At 34.5% G+C, this 27,595-nt stretch overlaps 1 long non-coding RNA gene across 1 annotated transcript; it reads left to right on the top strand.

Annotated features, from left to right (window-relative positions):
• The first annotated feature begins 1,735 nt into the window (after positions 1–1,735).
• Positions 1,736–19,742, top strand: LOC127873403 (uncharacterized). Its single transcript, XR_008046133.1, has 3 exons — positions 1,736–2,076; positions 15,748–15,855; positions 17,018–19,742. It is a non-coding gene; the product is annotated as an uncharacterized LOC127873403 (long non-coding RNA).
• Positions 19,743–27,595: the final 7,853 nt, after the last annotated feature.

Consider the following 27,595-nt stretch of genomic DNA (forward strand, 5'->3'; position numbering starts at 1 on the left):
ACTGTTACAATGATCAGTATAACCCGCGTACTCAAGGTACCGATGTTCACTTCAGGACATTTATATGCTTACAATTTGTTTTGGGACTTTATGCATACGGACACGGTATGCTTATTGTCCAAAATCATGCAATGAATCTTATTGACCGTAACGATGCATTAAGTGCAGTCCGCACAGGCTAATCCGGGACGACACTTTTCGCCTTAACTAAATTTTCGCTAAGAAGAGACATCATTTAAACGAAAAATTCCATAAAAGCGGATATTGTCGTCCCTAATTTGCCTGTGCGAACAGCACAGGCTAATCTGGAATGACAATTTACGCACAAGCATTTTGCCCAGTTTTCTAAGAACACGACACAAATAAGTCCGGCTTAGCCATCATCAACCGATAATTGTAATTTCTGATGTCTTCATCTTCAGTCTGCATTATTTCAACCCAACATTCTTTCCAATTACCTTTCTCAGGTAATGATTCGAATTATAAGTTCGATGTTGTGTTGTGTGTTTCGCCCTGTATTGTATTGATATGTGGTCAGTTGCCGTTAACAAATTTGCGAGTATTGACAATAATTTATTTCCAAATAATATTGATTGGGTTTCATTAGTACTATATTAAGGTTGTTTTTAAAATGATTCATATTTGTCAGAGACTGTCGTTTATCGCAAAATTCGGAAGTTATCGCATGTTGTAAATGGATGGCGACGTTTGTGTGGTTTTGCGAAAATACATGCAACATTTATTACACATATATTGCACTCGTTTTCATTCCTACACGAAGCAATATGCTCAAAACAACGTTTTAAATAGCGTGTTCTTCTACTTATAATAATAAAACATAAACATGATAATTATAATAATGCAAATTGTTAATTTTATCCACAACTTTATATGTTGACGTCGAAGTGGTATCTTTGTTCTCTCATTGGTATGTGTATTGCTGGCACACAAAGTATATATTATTCTGGCAACCATAATCAAACCAACCGAAACCATTCCAGACCAAAATGCATTGAGCCAATGATTCATTAGGTTGGCCGGGCTCCCACTTGAACCAAATGATATCTACAAGATTCCCTTCATTGGTGTTCCAGTACCAAGAGTTGTTCACCTTTGAAGCCCCGATCCAGTGATAGTTTGTGGGATGCGAGCCAACTGTAATAGCTTCTTGCAATCGGTCGTTTTCTTGCTGATCCAGAACTATTGCCAGACCGTCGAAGTACTGGTTGCAGTGATCCCTTGCGAATTGCCAGGTGGCGGTAAAGTTGCTGGCAATGAATTCTTTGCTGTATTCCTGTAACAGTGTTTTATAAAAATTGAACCTTTGATGTTTTTAACTTGATAATTGTATTTGCTTTTATGTATAAGATGTGTTTGCACTATAAGCCTTGATTCGCAGAGTTATTAGATATATACTTCAGATACAGCAATACAATGTTGTTATTAATGACGTGTATATTGACATATTGGTAGATTATAAGTTACACCGTAAGTAACTGATCGTAATTGGGATATACACACTCAGTAATGTTATACCATACGAGAGCGAGGGTTTATATCCCATACACCATCAGTTACTAACAGTGTAACGATTATATCTCACCAACTACCTTTTCATTGTTGTGTTATTTATATCAGAACCGGCTTTCCGTACTTTTATTTTTCATTTAATTGATTACGCAATTTATGCCGTATCTCGTGTGACCTATTTATGTGACGACACTCACTAGTTCAAGTTAGATTCTCTTGATTTTAAGAACAACACGTCAGACGTGGAATTTTATTCAACAGTAAAATCTTTAAAATTATCTAACGAATCTAAAACCTATTTCGGATTGTGTGTTTGTCATGCATAGTTGTAAACTTCGATGGGAATAAAATTACTCGCTCCGACAGGTTTTTGTAAATCGTGTTTCGGTCGGACTGGTAAGAATTCGATAGAATGCTATTAAAAATAGTGTCGTTTAAAATAACTTTCGATTGATACGTGTATGGAAATTACTCGGGGTGTACGGACAATACACCATGGGCACGTTACCGCTCTAAGCCAATCGGATTAGGTTATTTTTGTAGGAGGTGAGATATATGTCTATATAAATCATCAGCCCATTGTCGTTATTCATTTCCTTAGAGTTGCCATTTTTTGTATTATAAATTTATTTAAAGTGATATTGCTTAAAATTGTAAATATATATGCCTGCATGCCATTGACCACTGTTGACTATATTGTGTATTATATGTATGTGTACTCATGGGTGGGCTTAAAGCCGAATGCATTCTGAAATTAATATGAAAAATATAAATACGTCTATTTAGAACATTTTCAAGAATCTGCAAGGACTAAGTGTCCTTTCCACACAGTATTCATGTCGTGCGTACATTACATAGTTTATTATTTGCAATTAAATAATACTCTTTTTTCGTTTATTTTTTGAAACGGCTTCATCTGCAATTTTATTCAAGTTTGTCGTTACTTAACGTCTTTTTTGTTATGAGGCGTGACAGACGTTGATTGACGTAACAAACGTTGTTCGTTTTCGCCAACGTTGTTTGTTTCCACTTCCCCGACCTACCCATTTGTGTGTGTCGATCCAAAACGTTTGTTTCGGTTTTGTAGGTTTCAATTTCAAAATATTTAGCTTGAATCACAGAAGTAACAATTAAGATTGCACTAGATTTTGCTACATTAAAAAATATTCTTTTATTTAATAATTATTTAACATTCAATAAATTTAACTATAAAAAAAAAGTGAAACAGAGATTTTGCAGATGTGGATGGCATTGAATATTTGTTTAATTGACTAGAAATCTTAAAACAATACGACAATACAATTTATCCAATGTACCTGTCGTACTTAGTTTCTTGATGTTATTGAAATCAAAAGACATCTATTTGCCTGAAAGCAATTTCAAAATACGGAGCTTAAGGTTTATCACACATCCTTAAACTTGAAATCACATATATATTTATCACATATATATTTAAATAATAAATACAATAAATTATGTTAAAAGTCATCCTCGCATTGGTAGTCCGGCCCTCTACCAACTTAGCTATCCGTCATGAGAACGAAATTTACTAAACGCAAACCAAGCATCCTGAAGAATAATATCACCATACTATATAAATTGCATACCTTTTCATACACTAGCAGGTCTTCGAACGTAGAGACAGTAACAAGTCCATGTAAATTGCAGAGCGAACATGCACCGGAGTCCTGTTTGAATGTGACGGCCGTACAATTTGTATTGCATCTCTTAAGACAGGATAATTTGCTAGATGCGACAGTTGTAATTATCGCATTCCGGCACACACGTGAAGATGTCCCATTTGTAGGTATTTTCCGAAACTCTGTGTTTTTCAACAAGTTGCTTGAAGAGCTTGACGCGGCCATTAGCAAGACTAGCTGCGATGTTATTCGAATAAATAACACGAACACCCGTGTGTTCATTTTCTTGTTAACATATCTATGCAAGGTATCGTGCACGTACTGGAGAGAGAAATGAAACTAAGTCTGAAATTTTGGTTTTTATATCGCCACATCGGTGCAAAAAGGTACCGTGTGGCATTAAAATTAAATGGCACATTGCACCTTTTTTGCCAATGGTGCAATATTGCAGTCTCTATTGGACAATTCTTTTCAAGTGGAAATTGTTTTACGTTAATGATAACTATAATAGTAATAAAACTCCGGATACATTATCGGAAAATCTTGTAAACCAGCGCGGTCTTTTATGCAACACATATCGCCAACAATAGTGACATTACTATATCGTGCGAAAATAACAACTTAAATTGATCAAAAGTGTTTCTTTAAAAAGCTTCAGACTCAAATATCAATCATCCATTGAATTTGAGCATTTGCCTGGTGGTTTCAACTTAGTTCAACTGGTATAAATTATAAGTAGATCTGTTATATGTTTTTAGAATTTCTGATGAAAAATAGGTCCTATGGTTTCTCATTGTACTTGTAACATTGATATGATAAAGGGGTGGCCGGATGACTTTTTTATTTTATCTTTAGTATGCAGGAAATTGCTATGGCTATACGTCTCATAGTGTATTCATGCGCGCCGTGTAACATAATGGCATACACTAAATTCACACCACTACTTACCCGAGGTTTCCAACACTAAAATCGTAATTTCCACACAGCATTGCTAATCTATACATTGCATCAACAAAGTAGACAAGTCAATGCTTTTTCTTTCCCTTTAATAATATTTGATGTAAGCATGTTATTCTTTGATTCCACTGTGAAGAAATGGGGGCGTTACGGTGTCATAAAGAAGGCATAGGAAATATTTTATCAAGCAGTCACTAGTACGTGTGCATGCCGTAGCTATGACATGCGTACATCACAGCTGACCAATAATAACATGTATCCTATAATGTAGCGCGTGCGCAAGCAATTATTGACATAAAAACTTGTTTAAATGTCAGCCATTGTGTAACTAGCGCACTGCGCCTATTGGTGTGCTTTATATTGAACTATATATAAGTAATTAGTTGATATCTGATCTTATATAATCTTGCAAGATTTAATGACAGGTAACATTTCTTTATGATCATTCATTTTAGCCTTATCAATAAACTTAGTCAATAATAATTATTTCATATCAGAATATTATTGATTTATCTGATTGTATAATTATGAGGAAAATTAAAGAGCTTCTTGACTAACAATAGACAATACATTCATTTCACAAGGTTAAGTAATTTACCTTCACATTCTTACGGAGATTGAGCCTATACTGCAGTTATAACAAGTATAGCGACAGTAAGTTCCATTTGACAAATAACGCCATTTTCAGTACAGAGCGGAGGTAACATTATACTTAATAATGCAGTCATGTAGGGGTTGTAGGCATGTTTTACAATTAAGACTGGTGTTCTGGTTTTATCAATTAGAGACATTGATAGGGTAAGAAAATGTGTTTACTACTTAATCACTTAAATATGATAAAGTTAGAGACTATTGTACAAAAAAATGGAATGAAAAGGTTACATTCCACTATAAAACGGCAAAAAAAGAAGGTGCAAAAACAGTCGATTTTGATTTGTGTCGAGTTCTTTCTTGGTTTGAACATGCTATATATCTTTTTTTTTATTGCTGAATCCGATTCTGCTTAGAATGCCCTTTTAAGAAAACGTATGGTAATGGGGATCTCAATGCGCAAAATGGTGCATTTATATTTACTTAAACATGTCGCGTTTACATTGAATTATATAAGGAAAATATTAAGTATATTGTGAACTAGAATAAGCAATTAGTTCTATTTCGATTCTCCTATTAAATTAGCTATACACAATACTATATTTGTGTATAATATTAAAAATTAACTTAAATAGCCAGTATTTCATAAACGTGTAAAAGTTTCAAAGCAAAGCTATAATAATGTTTTCTTATTTTAAATAAATTAACGCTAAAATTACATATTTCACAGGTATCAGTCATTTCCCCAAATAAGGGAGAAAAATGCAAGTGTATCAAATAATTTATCGTCAAGGTACCCGTTTTGGTGACCCACCATTTTCAGTGACCCTTTCAATGTGGATGCTAAGTTGATTTGTATGTGCATTTATATGATAAACATACATTTTGTAAAGGTGCATCAAAGTTACTGTCACGTTTCTCGCCAAACAACATGTTTCTGAATATGTTGATGACTAACAAGTCCCGATCAGCTAAGAATGACGTTACTTGAAAAAAATGTATATACGGCTAATGCGCTAGTGTTATTGGATGAAGACAGCAGTGAAGACGTAACAAAACAAGACGAACGACGGCGTCAATGATACGATCTCTTTTAGTCTATCAAAATAATACATACTTTTATGCCCCCTTTCGTTGAAGACGGGGTATATTGTTTTTGGCCTGTCTGTTTGTCTGTCATTCTGTCCAAAAACTTTAACCTTGGTCATAACTTTTGCAATATTGAAGATAGCAACTTGATATTTGGAATGCATGTGTATCTCATGGACCTGCACATTTTGAGTGGTGACAGGTCAAGGTCATCCTTTAAGGTTAAAGGTCAAATATATGGGTCAAAATCACTCAAAAGGGGGCACATTGATTTTCAAACACATCACTTGTTGTTATATGTTACTTTCATCTGCAATAAGAATGGAACTTTTTATGTCCCCCAGTCTATACGGAGGGACATATTGTTTTTGCCCTGTCTCTTTGTTGGTTTGTTTGCGTCAAACTTTAACATTGGCCATAACTTTTACAATATTGAAGATAGCAACTTCATATTTGGCATGCATGTGTATCTCATGGATCTGCACATTTTGAGTGGTGAAAGGTTTTGGTCATCCTCCAACTTTGAAGGTCAAAGGTCAAATATATGGGTCAAAATCGCTCAAAAGGGGACATATAGTGTTTCACAAACAACACATCTTGTTTAAACATAAAATTACACCCTAATGCATGTAACAAAATTATTGCATAAGTTTATTTATTTTTAAATCATTTCACTGACTAACGTTTCAATTTTTTTGTACATAACACAAGAAAAGAGATGCTTTATGTCAACAGACCTTTAATGATTACTTACGTAGTGTAAAGTGAAATGAAGGCTTCACTTTTTAAAGTACAGAAACAAATACATCATTGAACACTTTAAGTATAATACAATTCATGTTATTATACCCCCACAAACGAAGTTTAGGGGGGGGGATATAGGAGTGAGCTTGTTTGTCGGTCGGTCGGTCTGTCTGTCTGTCTGTCGGTCCGTATTGGTTGTCTGCTCTCTAACTCAAGTAGTTTTCATCTAATCTTCACCAAACTTGGTCAGAAGTTGTATCTAGATGATGTCTAGGTTATGTTCGAATATAGGTCATGCCGGGTCAAAAACTAGGTCACGGGGTTACTTAGTGCATTTTAAACATTGAGCATGTTCTGTGTCAATGCGGCATGTGGGAGTATTCGTCACCTTAGTGACAAAGCTCTAGTTTTGTGTTGGAAAAATGTAATATATATATATATATATATATATATATATATATATATTTACAAAGGAAAAGAAAAAAAAGAAGACATTTTCCATTGCGTATATACAAAACAAGTATTATCAATTGTAATAACTGATGAACAAGGCATAGACAAGCATGATAAGGTGCATATAATTATGTTATATATATATATATATATTATATATAAATAAGAAAAGAGAATAAAACATCTTCCAATGCGTTTAGAAAAAAACAAGTATTATCTATTGTAATAACTGATGAACAAGTCATAGAAAAACATGAATACATGTAGGTGCATGTAATTATGTTTGATGACACATACCGGTAGGTCTAACATTTTATTTTATTTAAGTAACGGTACACTATTCAAAGTTAAAAAGAAAAAAGTTGCAACCAAGTTTGAGAGACAAAAGCATTAAACAATCCCCATTCAATATTAAAGGATTCTAAATTATTTTTGGAAACTGATATTTTTCTCAAACTTTCTCTAATTCTTACTTTATGTATTTCTTGGCTCCTGTTATGTTTAGAATGCATTTATTCATTTTACACCTAAGCTATTGTAAAGCCTTGTTAACACTCTAAAAGTCAGATTTATTGTCCAATCTGCATGAAACTTAGTAAGAACATTGGTTTTTATGATATCTTGGATGAGTTCGAAAAATAGTTCAGGTCTTTTGAAAAAATAACCAAGGGGGCAGGGCATTTTTCCGTATATGGCTATTGTAAAACCGAGTTAACACTCTAGAAGTCACATTTATCTTCATGAAAGTTAGTCAAAACATTTGTTCGAAATATATCTGGGCTGAGTTCTAAAATGGTGCCGGTAGGTTGAAAAACATGACCGCCTGGGTGCGGGGCATTTTTCATTATATGGCTGTGTTACTTTGTTAACGCTCTAGAGGCAACATTTATTGTTCAATCTTCATGAAACTTGGTCAGAACATGTGTCCCAATGATATCTTGTACAATTTGAAAATAATGGCTGCCAGGGTGCATGGCAGTTTCTTTATATGGCTATAGTAAAACCTTGTTAACACTCTTGAAGTCAGATTTATTGTCCAATCTTCATGAAACTTAGTTAGAACATTAGTTCTAATGATATCTGGGATTAGTTAAAAATGGTTCTGATGACAAAAATAGCCGCCAGGAGGGCGGGTTATTTTTCCTTACATGGCTATTGTAAAACCCTGTTAACACTCTAGAAGTCACATTTGTAGTCCAATCTTTATGAAACTTGGTTAGAACATTTGTTCTAATACAATCTCAGATGACTTCAAAAATGGTTATGGTTCGTCGAAAGAAAATGGCCGCAAGGGGGAAGGGCAATTTTCCTTATATGGCTTTAGAACCTTGTTTACACTAGAAGGCACAGTTTTAGTGCAATCTAAATAAAACTTAGTCAGAACACTGTTTTGTTCTTATGAATTATCTGTTGAGTTCAAAAATTCTTCTGTGGGTTGTTGAAAAACATGACCAGCGGGGGGAGGGGGGGGGGGGGTCCATCTTTAAATTAGCAATTTAAGCATCTGGACAATTTAAGAGTTTCTGTTACATCAGCAGAGTTATGGCCCACAGCATCTACTGATATGGGTTGAATATATCGACTGGCCTGTTGTTTTTCCATCCACCCATCTTTACAAGGTTTACCCTAAATTAAATTCTTTCCTATGTTATGAATACATCTTCATACAAATCTTTGATACTTGCATGGATGCTATCTATGAAAATCCCAACACGCCCTCATCACCTGACCTCATTCTGGCCTAAACTCGACCTACTTTTGTACAAATTCGTAAGTTTCAAATTATTCGTGAACTCAAAAGACTCATTTGGTCTTACATCAATAACGCTTCCTGCAAAGTTTTAATACTTGAATGTCTTTAAACACCATCAACACATCCACTTCACCTTACCTCATTTTGATCTTGCCATTTAGGATTGGACTAATTCAGTAGGTCCAATTCTGTCTTAACCCAAAATGATGCCTTATGTCTAACATCAATACTGTTTGCTTCAAAAGCTTTGATACTTGCAAGCATGTTAAAGATGAATGCTATCATCATACTCGCATTATCTTACCTCATTTTTACCTTTACTTTGAGTGTGTTGTTATGCCCTCGGTAGGGTGGCATATAGCTGTTGAACTGTCTGTCCGTCTGTCCGTCCGTACATCCGAAAACTTTAACGTTGGCCGTAACTTTTGCAATATTGAAGATAGCAACTTGATATATGAGGCTGCATGTGTATCTCATGGAGCTGCATATTTTGAATGGTGAAAGGTCAAGGTCATCCTTCAAGGTCGAAGGTCAAAAAAATACAATCCAAGGGAAGTAATAAGCTTAAAAAGCGAGATAATTTCTAAACCTGCCAAGTGATATATGAAAATTTTGTTTCAAAGCGGCGCAGTAGGGGGCATTGTGTTTCGGACAAACACATCTCTTGTTTTTTCTTAGACTTGAGAAGGTCGAATTTCTATTTAACATAAATTGACTGTTCACTTAACATCAATATTTTCCGTACTTAAAAGCTTTGATACGTCCATTAAACACTCAGCCCCCTCACGAAACCGGACCTTATATTGACCTTGAAATTTACTTAATTTTGGACCAAGACTTATTCAAATTGGCCAATAAATTAATACTGACATTACTGCCCCTACTGGGGGCATCAGGGTGTATTGAACGTTTCTTGTTTATTAAGACTCGTATAAGTGTTCAGTTGATTGAACATCTAGACATATTATGTGAAACTTGAGCTTTGTAACAAACATAAATACACACTTTCTAAGCTATGTTCAAGGGCAGTTAACTCAGGAATGTGTGCCTTACTGTTGTTGAAAAAAGATCTTCCATAAACCCACGTCAATGAAATTTAACATATTTTACGTTTCAATTTAATCGCTTTAGAAATGTGGAAAAGCTTGACTCAACACACTTAAAACTGTTAATACTACTGTCATACACATGCAAAGTTCAAGGGCTTAAAATTCAGGAACCTGTCGATGATTGGGCATGAAAAATATGTATAGCATATCTATACTCCATGGTGATGCCATTTTAAACCATGTTTTCAATAAGATGTGAGGTTATTAGATTGGGGTTTTGAGGCGGCCTTAAACAGGTGGTTTCCAGTCCATAACTTATGTTTGCGTGAACCAATCTTAAGGTTGATGTAGAGTCTTCATTTTGAAATATGTGGGACCCCTAGCATTGAACTCAATTGACTAAAGGAAGAGTGCCACATTGAAAATGTATACATATATGCTTTAAAGGATGTTTTTCCTTCAAACTGCTACCAATTTTGTACATCAACGTATCATACCATCCACAAAATCAATCAAAATACAACGCGATTTTAACACTTATATATACATTATTTTCAAAAATCTGAATCATGTTTATTACACGTATTTCGGCGGAAAATTATATAACTAGTGAATAATACCGACATTGACGAGGACAAGTTACGCTTAAATAGTAAAAAAGTTTACATATCTAGAAATATCAAAACTCGAACACATGTCATTTCATCACCATGGGGGCAGCCATTTTTAAATTGATAAAATAGAAAGAAACATGCTAAAAACTCACTCATCGCCTAATTGACATTCCAAACGGTTGACTATGACAAATGCATTGGATTGTATTCTTTCCGTTGATATTTGCAAACTGCACGATCAGACCTCATAAATACTCAAAAGAATAACTATGTAAGACGCATTTCACCAATGATTACAATTGTTGTCGAATCTGCATGTAAACTACATTTTGACTCAAATTGTACATCAAATCATTTCTGTCTTCAGTTGTCTAAACACCTATATACTGTTTGATTCCAATAATGTCGCTTTAATGGAATTACCATTTTTATTCATTTGCTTCTTAATATTAAATCACCTAAACTTGTTTTATTAGTAGCACAGCCCCATTAATATTTTTATTTAGTACTGCCCTTGGAATTTGTTCACGTCATTATGGATTTTTGTGACGTCATACGACCGACTTTCCCAGTTGTAATCAACATGCATAGGTCATTGGGTTTATAACGTTCCATTTTATTTATATTTTCTCTCTGATAGGCGTTTCTTGTTTGATTAAATTATTTTTAATTTGTTTAGCAGTCACATAAACAACCAAGCTATGTAATATGGAATTTTTACACCCATTATTGCTGCTTCTTCCTGTATTTGCGCGATGATTATCTGAGATATTAACTCTATGATTCTATATTCTCAAATCTTTTCTATAAAGAAGGAATGTAGTTGACAATTATTAATAGTTTTATTTGATCGTTCGTCAAAAAGTTGTAATTCTGTTACTCTTGTATCTTCAATGCAATTGAGTAATTAAATAGTAATTAAATTGAATGCGTTTAAATTCCCTTTTATTATTGTTTAATTTGAGTTACAATGCTATGACGTTAAATTTTATTTACACTTAAATGTATTATGAATATTGCTGGGCCAAGTGTGAGGTTGAGCGCTCTATAACCAGGTTTAAACCCCCAATGCTTTGCATTACCGTTCCAAGGCGGTGACCCCAGTTTTATTCATATTTTGTGTTTATGTTGGTTTGTATTGTGCTGTATTGTGCTGTTTTGTACTGTTTGGGCAATCGGTCACTTGCCTTAAATAAAGGACCAACTAATTGTTTTTAATGAAAATTCAATACTGCTCCAGCAGCTGGAGTTTCACTTCTTTATATTGTCAAGGACACTGTAACTAAAAGTAGAAAACAGTTTCCGCTCAATAACTTGAAATTGGATGTAGATAAATGCACTGAAATTATGTGTGAAGGTAGCTTATATGGAGACCTAGATTGGAAATAAATTATTTACAGCCGATCATGTCAAGGTCAACGTCACTGCAAAATGGCCAACAGTTTGTTTCTGGTCAATAGTTTGCAGTGCTCGAATTTGATGAAACTTTGGCTATAACAAGCCAAGTTGACTCAGAGAAAGCAAGGCCCGATACTTGAATACCAAGCTGGAAGTACAAGAGAGAGCTTGAGAGGAAAGACAGCAAAACATGGAGAAAGACACCATCAAGCTGTGGAGGCTGATCAAAGCCTGAAATGACACTACAACAGGAATTAACATATCACTCTGGACAAAAAGGAGAAACAACCATGTTGGCAAGGGTGGCCACAAATGACTCAAGTATATGCACAAAAGAGCAACACCACATTGCCAAAGGTACTTGAGAAATAGAGAGAAAAGAAGTGCGATAGGAAGTAAGATATAAGAACGGTTAAGACAACAATTAGAATGAATTTGACAAAAGAGATCATACTAGAAGATCTACACCTTAATGCAAAAAGAAAAACATGTAAGCAAATAACACTAAAATTAATAAGAATATTGTTTTATTCTTATGCTTTCATGAAATATCTTGTCCAACAATCTTGGAAAGATCTGTTTAGGTTTTAACGAACACATTTACATTTACACAGTTGTAAGCGATTTAGCCGAATACACCTTTTTTGTTGTACAATTTCTATTTGATTTCCAGAAGGAGCGCGGATTAGTTTTAGTGAGATCGTTAATGTTCACACCGTCCTTTGTATAAAATGTACCGTGAGCTTTTTTTGTTTTATTATATTTTGACCTCGTATGTACTCATGTTTTTTTTTCTATTTTCTATTGTTATATCCATGCCATAAATATTGAGCAGCCAATTAAATTATTTCGTTCGTCATAAGATTCCTTATTTAACAAGTTTTTGCTTTTTTGGTTTCGTTGTGCTTGAATTCTCTTAGTTTATCCGCAGACCGAAAATAGGGTTTACCGTTTGTTTGTTGATGTTAACATACTTACCAACTTGTTTTGGCATGAATCATTCGATTCTACAAGAGATTTGTATTTCAATCATTTACCTTTGTTTTATAATTTAGATGATATCACAAACTATGTATTGAAGTAAGTGCAGTACAAATGCAAGTATGGTTGATGAGGCATTAAACATGAGAACAAAGAAAAGGCAGTTGAGTGTCTTAAAACACACGTGTATTTAAAAGCAAACTGTATTTTTAGTTAAGAAAAAAACAACACAACGAACAACCAATAATACCTTTTCATCAACTTGCTCGCCGACTTTAACTTGGCATGACAGCAAGAATTACAAAACGTATCAAATAATAAACGAAGTGAGCAATACAACTTATTCGAAAAAGGAAATACATATGTATATATGATTTAAGATCCTTTTCGCTACTTTGATACGTTAATCCCCATTGGACCAAATTAACAACGTAATAGTAATCGACGTTTTTTGACGATGCTGCTTCAGCAGCTCGTCTTTGTTATTATACCATGAAAAAATTTCTTTACAATTGCGACCTACCTAAAAGACCGAACTTTTTCAATCGGCATACCTCGCTGATTATCATTGATAAAGGTAAAGGCAGCTTGGTTCCAGTCCTCTTTTAAATTTATCGAGAGGTTCAAAACAGGAACCAGACACGAAACTGCCTGGTGGCACTTCAAACGCTGTGACGCTGGGAAAACCCAAAATATAAATATTTACACGCTGACACGTTGGACTAGCCTGTGTCAGACAAGTTAGACTAGCCTGTGTCAGAAAAATGAGACTAGCCAGCATCAGACAAGTTGGACTAGCCTGTGTCAGACAAGTTAGACTAGCCTGTGTCAGACAAGTTGAACTAGCCTCTGTCAGACTATTGGACTAGCCTGCGTCAGACAAGTAAGACTAGCCTGTGTCAGACAAGTAAGACTAGCTTGTGTCAGACAAGTTGGATTAGCCTGTGTCAGACAAGTTAGACTAGCCTGTGTCAGACAAGTTAGACTAGCCTGTGTCAGACAAGTTGGACTAGCCTGTGTCAGACAAGTTGGACTAGCCTGTGTCAGACAAGTTGGACTAGCCTTTGTCAGACAAGTTGGACAAGCCTGTGTCAGACAAGTTATACTAGCATTTGTCAGACAAGTTAGACTAGCCTGTGTCAGACAATTTAGAGTAGCCTGTATCAGACAAGTTAGACTAGCCTGTGTCAGACAAGTTATACTAGCCTGTGTCAGACAAGTAAGGGTAGCCTGTGTCAGACAAGAAAGAGTAGCCTGTGTCAGACAAGTTAGACTAGCCTGTGTCAGACAAGTTAGACTAGCCTGTGTCAGACAAGTTAGACTAGCCTGTGTCAGACAAGTTAGGGTAGCCTGTGTCAGACAAGAAAGAGTAGCCTGTGTCAGACAAGTTGGACTAGCCTGTGTCAGACAAGTTGGATTAGCCTGTGTCAGACACGTTGGACTAGCATGTGTCAGACATGTTGGACTATCCTGTGCCAGACAATTAAGACTAGCCTGTGTCACACAAGTTAGACAAGCCTGTGTCAGACAAGTTGGACTAGCCTGTGTCAGACAAATCGGACTAGCCAGTGTAAGACAACTTGGACTAGCATTGTCAGACAAGTTAGACTAACCTGTGTCAGACAAGTAAGACTAGCCTGTGTCAGAAAATTAGACTAGCCTGTATCAGACAAGTTGGACTAGCCTGTGTCAAGCAAGTTAGACTAGCCTGTGTCAGACAATTTAGACTAGCCTGTATCAGACAAGTTAGACTAGCCTGTGTCAGACAAGTTAGACTAGCCTGTGTCAGACACGTTAGGTTAGCCTGCGTCAGACAAGAAAGAGTAGCCTGTGTCAGACAAATTAGACTAGCCTAGTCACAAAAAATTCGTACCCATTTTTTTTACGTACCCAATATTTTTTTCGTACCCAATTTTGTTTCGTGCCCACTTTTCTTTCGTAACCCAATTTTTTTTAACGTACCCTAATTTTTTTTTGTACCCACAATTTTTTGTTGGCATAATTGTTTCGTACCCAAAATTTTCGTATCCAATTTTTTCTCGTACCCAATTTTTTTTCGTACCCAAATTTTTCTTCGTACCCAATTTTTTCATTTCGTTCCCAATTTTTTTTGGGGCATCATTTTTTCGTACCCAAAATTTTCGTACCCATTTGTTTTCGCACCCAAACTTTTCGAACCCACAAACACACTTGTGGTGATGTAGATAAACTTAAATTGACGCTTTTATATCCATCCTCTTCAAAAGCATCGTCACACCAGTACTGTCAATACTTTGATTTTTTTTTAATTATCGATGTAAAGTGTTTCAAACGCTTTATAATTTTACCTAATTGGATTGATACTTCGCCATCAATGAGCGGACATTTTAAAAGTTTTTCTTAGTCAGAAGTGGTGCCGGTATTTCGCTTTGTGATTTTTGCTGCTTTTGAAAGAACTCAGTTTGCCTAGCTGTGATTAAAGCCCCTCAAGTAATCGACATATTGCTGACTATAAATGAAGGTACAAAACAGACATTTGTTCTCATCGAATAATGAGCGAAAAACACACCCATCTGGCTTTGTATGATCGGTAACAGTCTGTTATTAAGAAAGAGGAAATATTTCATAAGTCAAATAAACAAGATCTATTACACATTGTGTTATTTTTCAGCGTATGTCACGTATGCTTCAACTAAGATCTCTCATCATTTGTAACCTGCATTGCAATATCCTAACAATTCATTTAAACTGAACGTGGTATGTTATTTAAAAGTGATGATAGCAAAGCTTATACAATGATATTTAAGTGTTCATTAATAGAAACATTATATTTTAATAATGTTATCTTACATTTGGGTGTATTGCTGTTAACTCAATATCCTCCAGGCCTTTTTTAGGTTAAATACCATCCTTATTCCCGTTATTCATCTTGTTATTTACCTATATAATTTGATCTTATCTCACATTAGCCACCACTCGTCAGTAGGAGAGGACCATGGCATACCGCATCATGTCCGTGACAAGCTGGCTGTGTGTGTTGCTTCTAGCAACCGTTTGGACTTCTGTCAGAGTTCATGGTAGGCAGTTTAACTTACAATTATATTTTCTCTTAGTTATAAGATATAAAAACTATTGTGGAAATAAATCCAAATATTATTTTCAGTAGCTTGCATTAGGACTTCTTTTTAAAATGTCAAATTAATTTGAATTATAGTTCTGATACATTTTATGTCATCATAGAAAATATTTTGGTTCTTCTGATATATGTTTGTTGTTTGAATCATGTACCAAAGCTTCGAGTAACATTAAAATCAATAGCTATAATTCTTTTAATTTCTTTAGAAAGTTTAAACACAGGAATGCACGTCGATGCAGCGATGGAATTGTTATTTATTTTAAAGATCATCTTAAAGATGGCATCGAAAATGTACGGAACCAATACGATACTATTATTTGGTTTAAACTTAAGCTTAGTTTTCTACTTTATCGTTAGCTCACGATAAAGTAGAGAGTCAGTTTTGAAATTCACTATGCCTTAACTACGCTAGGGACGACAACTGCAGCTAGTAAAGATAACCACTGCCTGTTTACACTATAGCAGATAGCATGTATAAGGTTTAAGAGCTTGTTCAACGATATTGGCCAGTATAGTGTTTATAATAGCTTGTGCGATGACATTTGCCAGTTTATCATTGAAATCTGTACATAGTGGCTGCTTTCAGGGAAAACGGGGCTTAATGATGCATGAAAAATCTGTCATGTCGAAAACGTTGTTGCTCAATTATTTAAAGAAAATGAATACAGTATTATATACATATAACACAACATGTACATGATTATAGGCTTGTTATTTCTTAGCAAGGAAACAAAATTCTAAAGATGGTTGTCAGTGCAGCAATCAATTGAGGAAAAAAAAGACATATACCTTGCATTGTTAACCTTTATGGTGTTAACTATGGATACTATTTTTTAATATCAAACATTGACAATATACTATTCACTATGCATATCTTGAGGGTTCAGATTGTATAATGTACCAAGCAATAATCTTTTTTCATCTTGATAATATAATTTTAATAATATTTCTCCTGTTATTTTCACTAAGCATTAAGGCAAAACTAAAGCATAACATGGGTTTCAATTTCAATAAAATGCTGACAAGCCTATGGTTTCTACTGGTGCTATGTATTTTTTATGTGTTTGTTAAAGGTTTCTTATCAGTCATTTTTATTATTGCAGATCTTTACACATGAATTTGACAAATCCTGGTGCAACCTGAGCTTACCAAGTTTACTGATAGTTTGGACTCTGTGTGGATGATAATATGGACAATATATTTTGTTCATATTGTGTTGTGATTGACTTTCTTTAACAGATACGATGTTTTAGTCCAGACTTAACAGGTGATTTTTCTTCCAGGAATAAAAACAATACATTTTGATTGATATGCATGAATTTGTAGTACACAATATAATCACTGTGTATCTTGTGTTGATTTTCTAATTGGTCTGTCATCCAGGTAATACATTAAGTATGTTAAGGGAATACATTTTTTACATTTTTGTTGTTTCTGCACACCATGTCAGATACATGAAAATATATGTTATTTCCCCCAACGGGCAGCATGTAGTTTTCGCACTGTATGTCGGTCAGTCTGTCTGTCTGTCCGTTTGTCACACTTTTCGTGTCCGCTCACTTATTCAAGTAGTTTTCATCCGATCTTTCCCAAACATGGTTCGAAGTTGTATATACATAATGTCTACGCCAAGTTCGAACATGGGCCCTGCCGGGCAAAAAAATAGGACACGGGGTCCATTAGTGCGTTTTAAATATTCGGCATGGTGTCCGCTCTCTTATTCAAATAGTTTTTATCCGATCTTCACCGATGGTCACATGTTTTATCTAGATGATCGCTAGGCCAAGTTCAAACATGCATGCGAAGAATTGGCAGAAAAAACACATCTACAAACTGCAGTTGATGGCATATGTAACAAAATAAAATTTATATATTGGACACCTGTTATGCAGCCAACTAATGTTCTAATAAAATAAAGGCGATGTATATCTCAAAAACATTTACACACTTATGTTTTTATGTAGTGACAATGTTACAGTTGGGGGCATCCGTGTCGTGTGGATACATTTTTTGATTAATGATAAACAACTCATTCATAGTGATCTCACTATAAAATATTCTGTACACTATAAGAAATACATTATATTGTATGCCTGCTAATATTGTGGTCTTAAAATAATATTACTAATACTGTTGTAATTCATTTAAATATCAAGATATGTGATGTAAACTAATGTGTTCAATTGATTTATTTTTACCGGTAAATGAATATTTTGGTGTTTAAAGTTCAATTTATGGTGAGGTGTGCCATTAAATATGTAGTGCTTATTGCTTTATTTTTGTTTTAGTTGAAAATTATGTTTTTGAATCTCTATGTATGAAATGCACTAGTAAATTTTGTTTTCTATCTACACTTATGCGAAGATTTATAATATTTTAACTTAATATACATTTTTGATCACAAACAGCATGTATATGCAATCCACAAATTACTGTTTCCATAGCAACTGTTAAGTTTATGTATTTTGTCTACTTAATGTTATCAATCATGGAACAAAATTGAATTGCTAAATAAACAAAAGAATGTCTGGCAGTACAGACGCACAACACAAATTGTGTCACGAGGAGTTATTTGTTTCAGTTTTAAGTTCATAGCTGTACAAAATGTTCGATTTCTGAATACACACCTTTTTCAAGAAAATGTGCATACATTTATGTATATTATAAACATGTAAATGATGGTGTATATATGTCCAGAACATATTTTGTTGATTTTTTCTGAGATGTTTTGGCTTAAATTCTTTAAAAGTTCTGATGGCAACCATGAGTATTTACGGATTAATATTAGTACAATTAATTCCGTTCTTTGAAATTAATAATGTTCATCCAGATACGCGATCAATGGAATATTATCAACACAAACTGATCAGCATAACATGTACTGATACTAATATGCTTGAATTGAAACGTCATTTTATCCACAACAGCCCTATTAAGCATTTATGACATGACACACAAACAGTGACATAACTTCGTCAATTTTAGGAATTGGACGCTCAAATTTCAGATTTTGATTTGTTTGATGAAGCTTCTCCACAATACATGCTTAACTTAAAGACTTTTTGACCAGTTGTGTCAAAATCTCGTTCCCAGCCACATATCTTCATATGTAGACGAACCTCTATAAGATATGTAGTGCGTTCAGTTACAGCGAACGTTCGCAATAGTTCGCGAACTATCGCGAACGTTCGCTATTGAACGCTCGGTCCGCCGCGAACGTTCGCGAACAAAAGCGACCCGTCTCGGGAGGTAGTTCGCTATAGTTCGCTAGCGAAACAAAGATGGCGGATAAGTAAGTTGTTGTTGTTGTTCAGCGTAATTTTAGTGTAACTTCGATATTTTTCATTTTGTGTTTGTAGTATATAAAGTTAATGGAATTATAAACATAGTGTATTGTGTTGGTTAAGTACTGTATGTGTTATTAGCTATTTCCTGTATCAAAATCGCAATCAATTCTCTGGGAGCCGCCATCTTGAAAAGTTCGCGCCGAACTTATCGTTCAATAAGACCGAATCGGAAACGAACGATCAGTGGCAAACGTTCGCTGTTACTGAACGCACTACTGTAGAGCATAGGCGCTCGATGGCAATGGTTGGATGATCGACTTTCCATTGTGACTTTTTGAAAAATGCAGCTGTAGCCGTGATTTTTTTAAACCTGTCTATAATAATGCGTACACATACTAAATCAATAAAAATCTTCCGTCAAAACGTCTTCTTAAAAATAAGATAGTTCGACTATGTATATATATATATTGACATCTATATGCATAATCGAACTATCTTTTTTTATAGAACTAAACTTCTTCCCAAGCACACTTAATCTAGACCCAGGGCTTCAGCGCCCACGGCGCTTTGATTAATATATTAAATTCAATCTTTTATACTCACTGATTGCTTAAGTCGTTTTTCCATTTCAATTTTTAGACAGAATTATCAGTATGCATCTTGGTCTACATGACCTAGAGATAAACTATTCCTTTCAAAATGTCAACAAAAATCGATCACTTTAACAAACCCCATGAATAAACGAACCTCTTAAAGATAATTGAGTCTTTTTTGTTTCTTTAGAGCGCATTCTAGTTATAGACTTTTGTTTCTTATAATATTGTCAAGTACGGTTTAAATTTTTCCAACCACGTAGATTGCACTTATCGACACATTCTTTTCTCCATTGTAGTATGGGCACTGATGAATGGTGTTGATTAGCCTCTGGCTTATTATCGAAACATCTCGTTTATCTTCCTTATCAATCGAATATCGGTCGGATATTTACGGAGATCATGTACACCAAAGGATCTAGTGCGGGAAAAACGGTTTCGCTATGAACAACAATGGTGTTATCTGATCGAGCGAAGATGTGAAACATACGCGTGTGATAAAACAGTGGAAGATGTCTTTGGATTGATGACTAAGAGCTAGTCAGTAAACTATATTCAACAATTATTACGTTTAAAAGCTATTATGGGAATATTATTTGAGAAAAAAAGCTATCTGCATGTAATTTATTTTATTTGTTAAATGCATATATGAAATTATTATATATTGTATATATTGTATAATTATATAAAACGCTTTGGGTACAAGGGATGATTTGGCTTTGCAAAGAGTGTTACGCACTCGCGTCAGGACGGACATACAGAACAAATAAACCATAAGAAGGAAACACTAATTCCTCACCGATTGAAAAAAACAACATTTATGTCAGAATTTTCCATGAGGGAACAAAAGAATGTATCTTGTAATGCAAGCTCGACTTACGAAAGAAACTGAAAGAAAATCTCTTTTGAAATAACGTTATCTATTCACCAATATGTTCTTGTGGTCTCCTAACTGAGGATGCAGATCAGTGTTTTTTAACAGTTCACCAAGCATATTTGTTTGCTTTCGGGGTAATACCATAAATTAAGTTTCTAAGTGGATAATATTTTCACAAGCGCTTGCACGAATAAATGTGTAAATTATATTACTTGATTGGGAAATATTTTACGGTGTTTCTTCGAAAGCATACACTTTCTCTTGTTCAATGTAGCTGTTTAATCCATCTATTGACCTTTATTGACTTTTATCAATAGCCAATATTGAAGGAATTCCCCGCGGGTTTTGAAACGATCTATTGAACCAAATGTTCAGCAAGAACCTTTTCGTTTATCGTTATAGCATCTTTTAACAGATACAACAGGTCCACCTCCATCTCGTCAAAGCAATAAATTGTATGCGGGTTCTTTTATAAGTGCTAGACCGTTTATACTTTGAGGTTTCGTTCTTATGTCCATAAAACATAATCTGCAAAAATATAGTGTTTATCAAACATATAAACTTAGGAACACATACGCAATTTAATATATGAAATATATGAACGATTGACCGTTTGTATATCGATAAATCACATATGAAATGAAATGGGTAAATATGTTCGCTACATATTATACATTTAACTTGCATGCGCAATAAAAAATACATTAATACTTACAATTGAAGTTATTTGTTTGGATACAAAAACCTCTCCTTTATCTAATGTTTATTATATGGCTAAACTGTAGGTGAATGTCAGCATTCGCGAAAAGGTCATATTAATAATTTTGATACTTACCGACTTTTCATAATGAAAACTTACGTTTAAATCAGTGTATAAAACATATATTAGAAGTATTTACTGTATGTTTTCATTACACAAACTACGGGCCTATCTGTATTTTTCTGCAAACTAAATCAAACGCATAAAAACAATCTGCATACGAAAATTTACCTGAGCACAACATAAAAAAGTTCCTGTCGATACGAGTGTCTTATATTGCACTCTCTAAAGGCTAGTTGGCTACATACCGAACAGCTTAAAAACGTCAAGTTTAAATACCATAGCAACATGTGTATCGAAGACATAGTATAGACCATGGAAGGTTCATCGCATTAAAGTCAAATACCAGGCTGCACAAAAATGTTGATCGCAATGTTGAATGTTGAAAGCTGATGTCCGTTTAAGATTGCCGGCCCACTGTAATGTCATTATACAAATTCGAAGAGGCCCTCATTGGTCTTAAATATTTTTGTCTCTTATCCTTCACATTTTAGCACGTGCATTTTAAAGTAAAATTATAATATATAACTGACAAATATTAACAATCGTTTTACCTGAGAACAATTATTCGTCTCACAAATCGACCAGTAGACATTGGGTCAACTCGGAAAATGTTTTCCTTGTTCACTTTGTTGCAAAAGTAAGAAACATCTGGAGCCGAGGAGACACTTAATCAAAATAATGCCCGGATCCAGCGGGCACTTTTCTGCTTTATCGGCCATTACTTTAAAATATTATTATATTTATAATTGAGAAACGCACATTTTTAGAAATGTGCGGTTGGGTAGATACTTTAAAACCTGAATATCTGTCCAAATAACTTATTATTATAACATGCGAAAAAATACATAATACAAAAACGAGTATTTACTTTTACGGGGTTTATTCAAAGAAAATAAATGTGTTACTGTGTAAAGAATTGGACATTATATGAATCATTGAAATCCAGACTGTCCCACTATAAGGAAGCCTCATAAAAATGTGTGAATGTTTAAACTTCCAAAACGAGCTCGTTATTTAAAACTATCTAAACACTTAAGGTATCACCTTAGCTATATGTATGATCCGTGTTTGCGTTTTGTAATTCTGAGGTGTCATTGTAATGTGCCTTGTTACAGAATATCATATTAAACTACTAATACTTCTCAATTAATATGTGTTGAGTATTGGTTTCAACTGTCTTGTACTTATGACAATTCTGTATATATACAGAATTGTCATAAGTACAAGACAGTTGAAACCAATACTCAACACATATTAATTGAAAGTATAAGTAGTTTAATCTATAAAGTACAACAAAAAGAAAAAAAGAAACTGTTGTTTAACGTTGTTTAGGAAAAAACAGCCTTTAAGTGTAAAGACTCGGGTTCATTGACAATTGTGTACACATAAACTAAAACACTAAAAATAAATGGATTTTGATAGTTGAGCGTGAACCATAGTTTTCACTTAATATTTTTACATTGAGATACAACAGTCTTGCATTTTACCCTTCGTTTACATTAGTTCATAAAGTGTTCATGAAATTGTAAGTGCAATTATCCGATATAGCATTTGATTTTAATGTCCTTATCACATGTGTATTGCTAACAGTAAACTGATATCACACTGGACATAAAATGACATACTTGACATACATTCATCACACTAGACATACAATGACATACTGGACATACAGTCATCACACTAGACATCCAATGACATACTGGACATACAGTCATCACACTAGACATACAATGACATACTGGACATTCGGTCATCACACTAGACATACAATGACATACTGGACACACAGTCATTACACTGGACATACAATGCCATACTGGACATACGGTCATCACACTAGACATACAATGACATACTGGACATACAGTCATCACACTAGACATTCAATGACATACTGGACATACGGTCATCACACTAGACATACAATGGCATACTAAACATACAGTCATCATACTAGACAAACAATGGCATACTGTCATTACACTGGACATACAATGACATACTGGACATACAGTCATCACACCAGACATACAATGACAAATTGGACATACAGTCATCATACTAGACATACAATTACATACTGGATATACAGTCTTCACACAATGCATACAATGACTTGTAATTTCATACTGGACATACAATCAGCACGCTAGACATACAATGACATACTTGGCACTCAGTCATCCCACTAGAAATACAATGAAACACTGGACGTACAATCATCACACTGGACAAAGACATACTGGAGTCATCACACAAGACATACAATGACATAATGGACAAACAATCATCACACTAGACATACAATGATATACTGGTCATGCAGTCATCACAATGGACATACAAACCTTTTTACCGATCGCCGTGGCCTAGTGGATAAGGCGTCCGCCTAGTGATCGGATGGTCGAAGGTTCGAGCCCCATGGGGAGCGTTTGTCGAAGGAAGGATGTTTGTCATGGGACTTGTTCCGATATGGCTGGCTCGTGAGCCGCGAGCGTTAAACATAAATGGTTACCGACTTCTATCCGCCTGGCGCCTGGCATAGTGATAGGAGTTGGGAGGTACATGGTATACACGCAAAGGTGTCTCATAAGCCAAATTGGCTGGCCCTTTCATTAGGGGGGACACTATAATAAAAAAGACCTTTACCTTTTTTAACAATGACATTCTGGATATGCAGTCATCACACTGGATATAAAATTACATACTGGACATGCAGTAATCACACTGGACATACAATAATATACTGGACATACAGTCATCACACTAGACATACAGTGATATACGGGACATACAGTCATCACACGAGACATACAATGACACACTGACATATAGTAATTGCACTGCACATACAATGACATACAGTCATCGCCCTAGACATACAATGACGTACTGGACATAATGTCATTACACTGGACATACATTGACAAACTGGACACACAGTTATCACACTAAATATACAATGGCATATTGGACATGCAGTAATCACACTTGGCATACAATGACATACTGGACATGCAGTCATCACACTGGACATACAATTACATACTGGACATACAGTCATCACACTTGACATACAGTGACATACTGGAAATACAGTCATCACACTAGAAATACAATGATATACTGGGCATACAGTCATCACACTAGACATACTGGACATAAAGTCATGACACTAGACATACAATGACATACTGGACATACAGTCATAACACTAGACATACAATGACATACTGGAAATACAGTCATCACACTAGACATATTTAATAGGATCGTTTCGTGCCCGGGTTCCTTAACTATTCACCTCGAAGAAGGTTGTAATAAATAATAACTTGCAAATGGTCGTTTAAACTCATTTATTTGTATCTCTTTTGACTGTACTAAATATCAGAGCATGTAACCCTGTAATATATAGCTGTACAATGAGTACATTGAACTTGTCATCAGGATTAACCTGATTACCTTGCCCAACTTGTGAGAAGGCCGACCTTAACATACGTTATTAAATAAAGTTCATATAAGAAAATATACAAACTTTATCAAACTAAAACTATATACTTCAAATAGTTACACAATTAAAAAAAAGTATGACATTGTTGACATCAATGTTATATATATAAAAAATAAGTATAATTAATCTGTGAAAGAACATTTTAAAGTGAGGAAATTCACTCAACATATAGGGATGTTATATCACCCTGTTACATCCCCCCTCCTTGCGAACAAAATGTTAAAGAGCAAGAAAAAAAGAAACCAATTTTTCCTTCCTTTAAAATAAAAGAACCAATTGTTGAATAAAAAAACAACACACAATTGAATACCAGTAACAGTAACAGTACAAACACATCAGATACATGAATTTAAAACACTGTAAACATTAATTCGATATTCGATATTCATTCAAATGGTCGTTCACCGTTGAGAAGACAAACCTCAACTTTGCATTTGAATGGCTTGAAATATTACCCTGTTACACATACAATGACATACTGGACATACAGTCATTACACTAGACATACAATGACATACTGGACATACAGTCATTGCACTAGACATACATTTCCGTACTGGGTATACAGTTATCACACTAGACATACAATGACATACGGGACATACAGTCATTACACAAGACATACATTGACATTCGGTACCTACAGACGGCATTATATATTATATGCTGACATAACAATGTATGCACACTGGATTTTACTGGCAGTATGCTGTCAGTGAGTTTCAAGACCTGGCTTTACTGTAGCTATACAATGACTTTAGAGTGGACAACACAAACTTCAAAACTAAATCAGTCAGTTTTTTATAGTAAATGATTTCATAGTGTATGTTTTCAGCCAAAGAAGGGCTCACATTGTCTTCCGTAAAAGTATAAATATTCATTTAAAATACCAAACATCTATTATGATAACAAATTTGAAAGTAAAGATTTTCATTGCAAAATTATTCTATTAGAGTTAAAAATAATTTTCATTTGTGAGTAGTTTAAAAATACAAATCAAAAACTGACATTTCTGATTCATCTAGGCCCTCACAAATCAAGTGTGTTACCGGCAATGTCACAAAAACCCTTTAAAGAATACTGATATAAATTATTTTAAAGGATAGGATACACCAATAATTGCAGTGGTTAGTTGCAGTGGTGTTTGAAAATTATCCCAGAACAGACGATGGATGATATTTAATATACATCAGATCTGCAAACAAAAACACGGATGATAAACTTTTAGTTAAAACCTTTAGTTAATTGTATTTAAAAAACACGTTCCAAAGTCATAATAAGAAATATATGCTTTTTAAGAGTTGAACTTTCAAAGTTTTACACATTATCAAACAATATAACAACATACAATAACCAGACATTTTTAATGATAGCCCATCCCATTCTTGGCAAAAAAAGATATCATGGAATATAGACCGCTACACTTAGGTGCACCATCCAATTATAACGATGAAAAGCGAAATGAGGCCTTTTGGTAATAAGCCATTAGTTTAAACAATACATTTCGTATGGGAGGAACAAATTTACATTTATGTTTAATACAAATGTGTTAGCAGTTATTAGTTTTAGCTTTTACAATGTCAGCCAAATTATCAATCACATATAGCACTAAAAGTGCCACAGAACTAATTGCTATCCGACTAATGCGTACAATATGAACTAAACATATCACTGACAGTGCAGTATACACAATGCCTAGACTTAAACAATGTGCTGTATTTTGACTTTGGATGATCAAATATGCCTTTTAAGACAGTGAATAATGTGGTTCCTGTGCGCAACAATCTTGCCATGTTTCAAAATATCGATATGCAATGTATACTTAAATAGTGGTCTAGCCCAATTTCTTTGACCTCTTATTATGACATTGACCTTTAAGAAAGCCATTTGATTTCTTTTGCACCGTATCCTTTCATACTTACACTTTTCATTAATCTTAAGTGCATGTTATATAATGGACCAGACCTGCGCTTTATCTGACTTTTTATTACCAATAATTTGACCTTGACCTTGAATATCAACATGTGGAATTAAAAAATCAAACCTTTCATGTTGAGATGGCATGTCAATGTGATTACGGAATTTTTTATTAGTTTACAGAATTGATACCCCGGTTAGTGCTAAAGACAAAAATGTTTCCGTCTTAAGAGTGTATTGGTTGGGCTAATATCAAGCAGCTCTTTTGAAAATAGTTTCATAAGATATGACTGTTTAAGTCTGCACTAACTTAGTCTCGGTTTCGACCAAGATTCTGTTATTGAAGAAGTGTATCATTGACCAAATCACCTCAAAAGCTAGTTCTTCCATGATCTTCTTTATTCTAATAGCCTTTATAAACATTATTGCACGGCATTCAGTTAACACCCATTCAGAGTTGGTTGTTTTTCTTTAAAATTAATAAACAAAATGCAAATGCAGGGAAGTTATTTATCGTTATCGTGATTAAACAAACACAAAAACAGGTAGTTTTGAATGCATCTATTGCAATGTTGCACATGATAGGTGATCTGAAACTGAAACCAGAATAATTCAAAAGGAAATAGCACGATACAAAACCTTCTATCTCTGCACCAAAATAACAGCTTAT

This window comes from Dreissena polymorpha, chromosome 3 (assembly GCF_020536995.1).
Source record: "Dreissena polymorpha isolate Duluth1 chromosome 3, UMN_Dpol_1.0, whole genome shotgun sequence".
NCBI lineage: Eukaryota > Metazoa > Mollusca > Bivalvia > Myida > Dreissenidae > Dreissena > Dreissena polymorpha.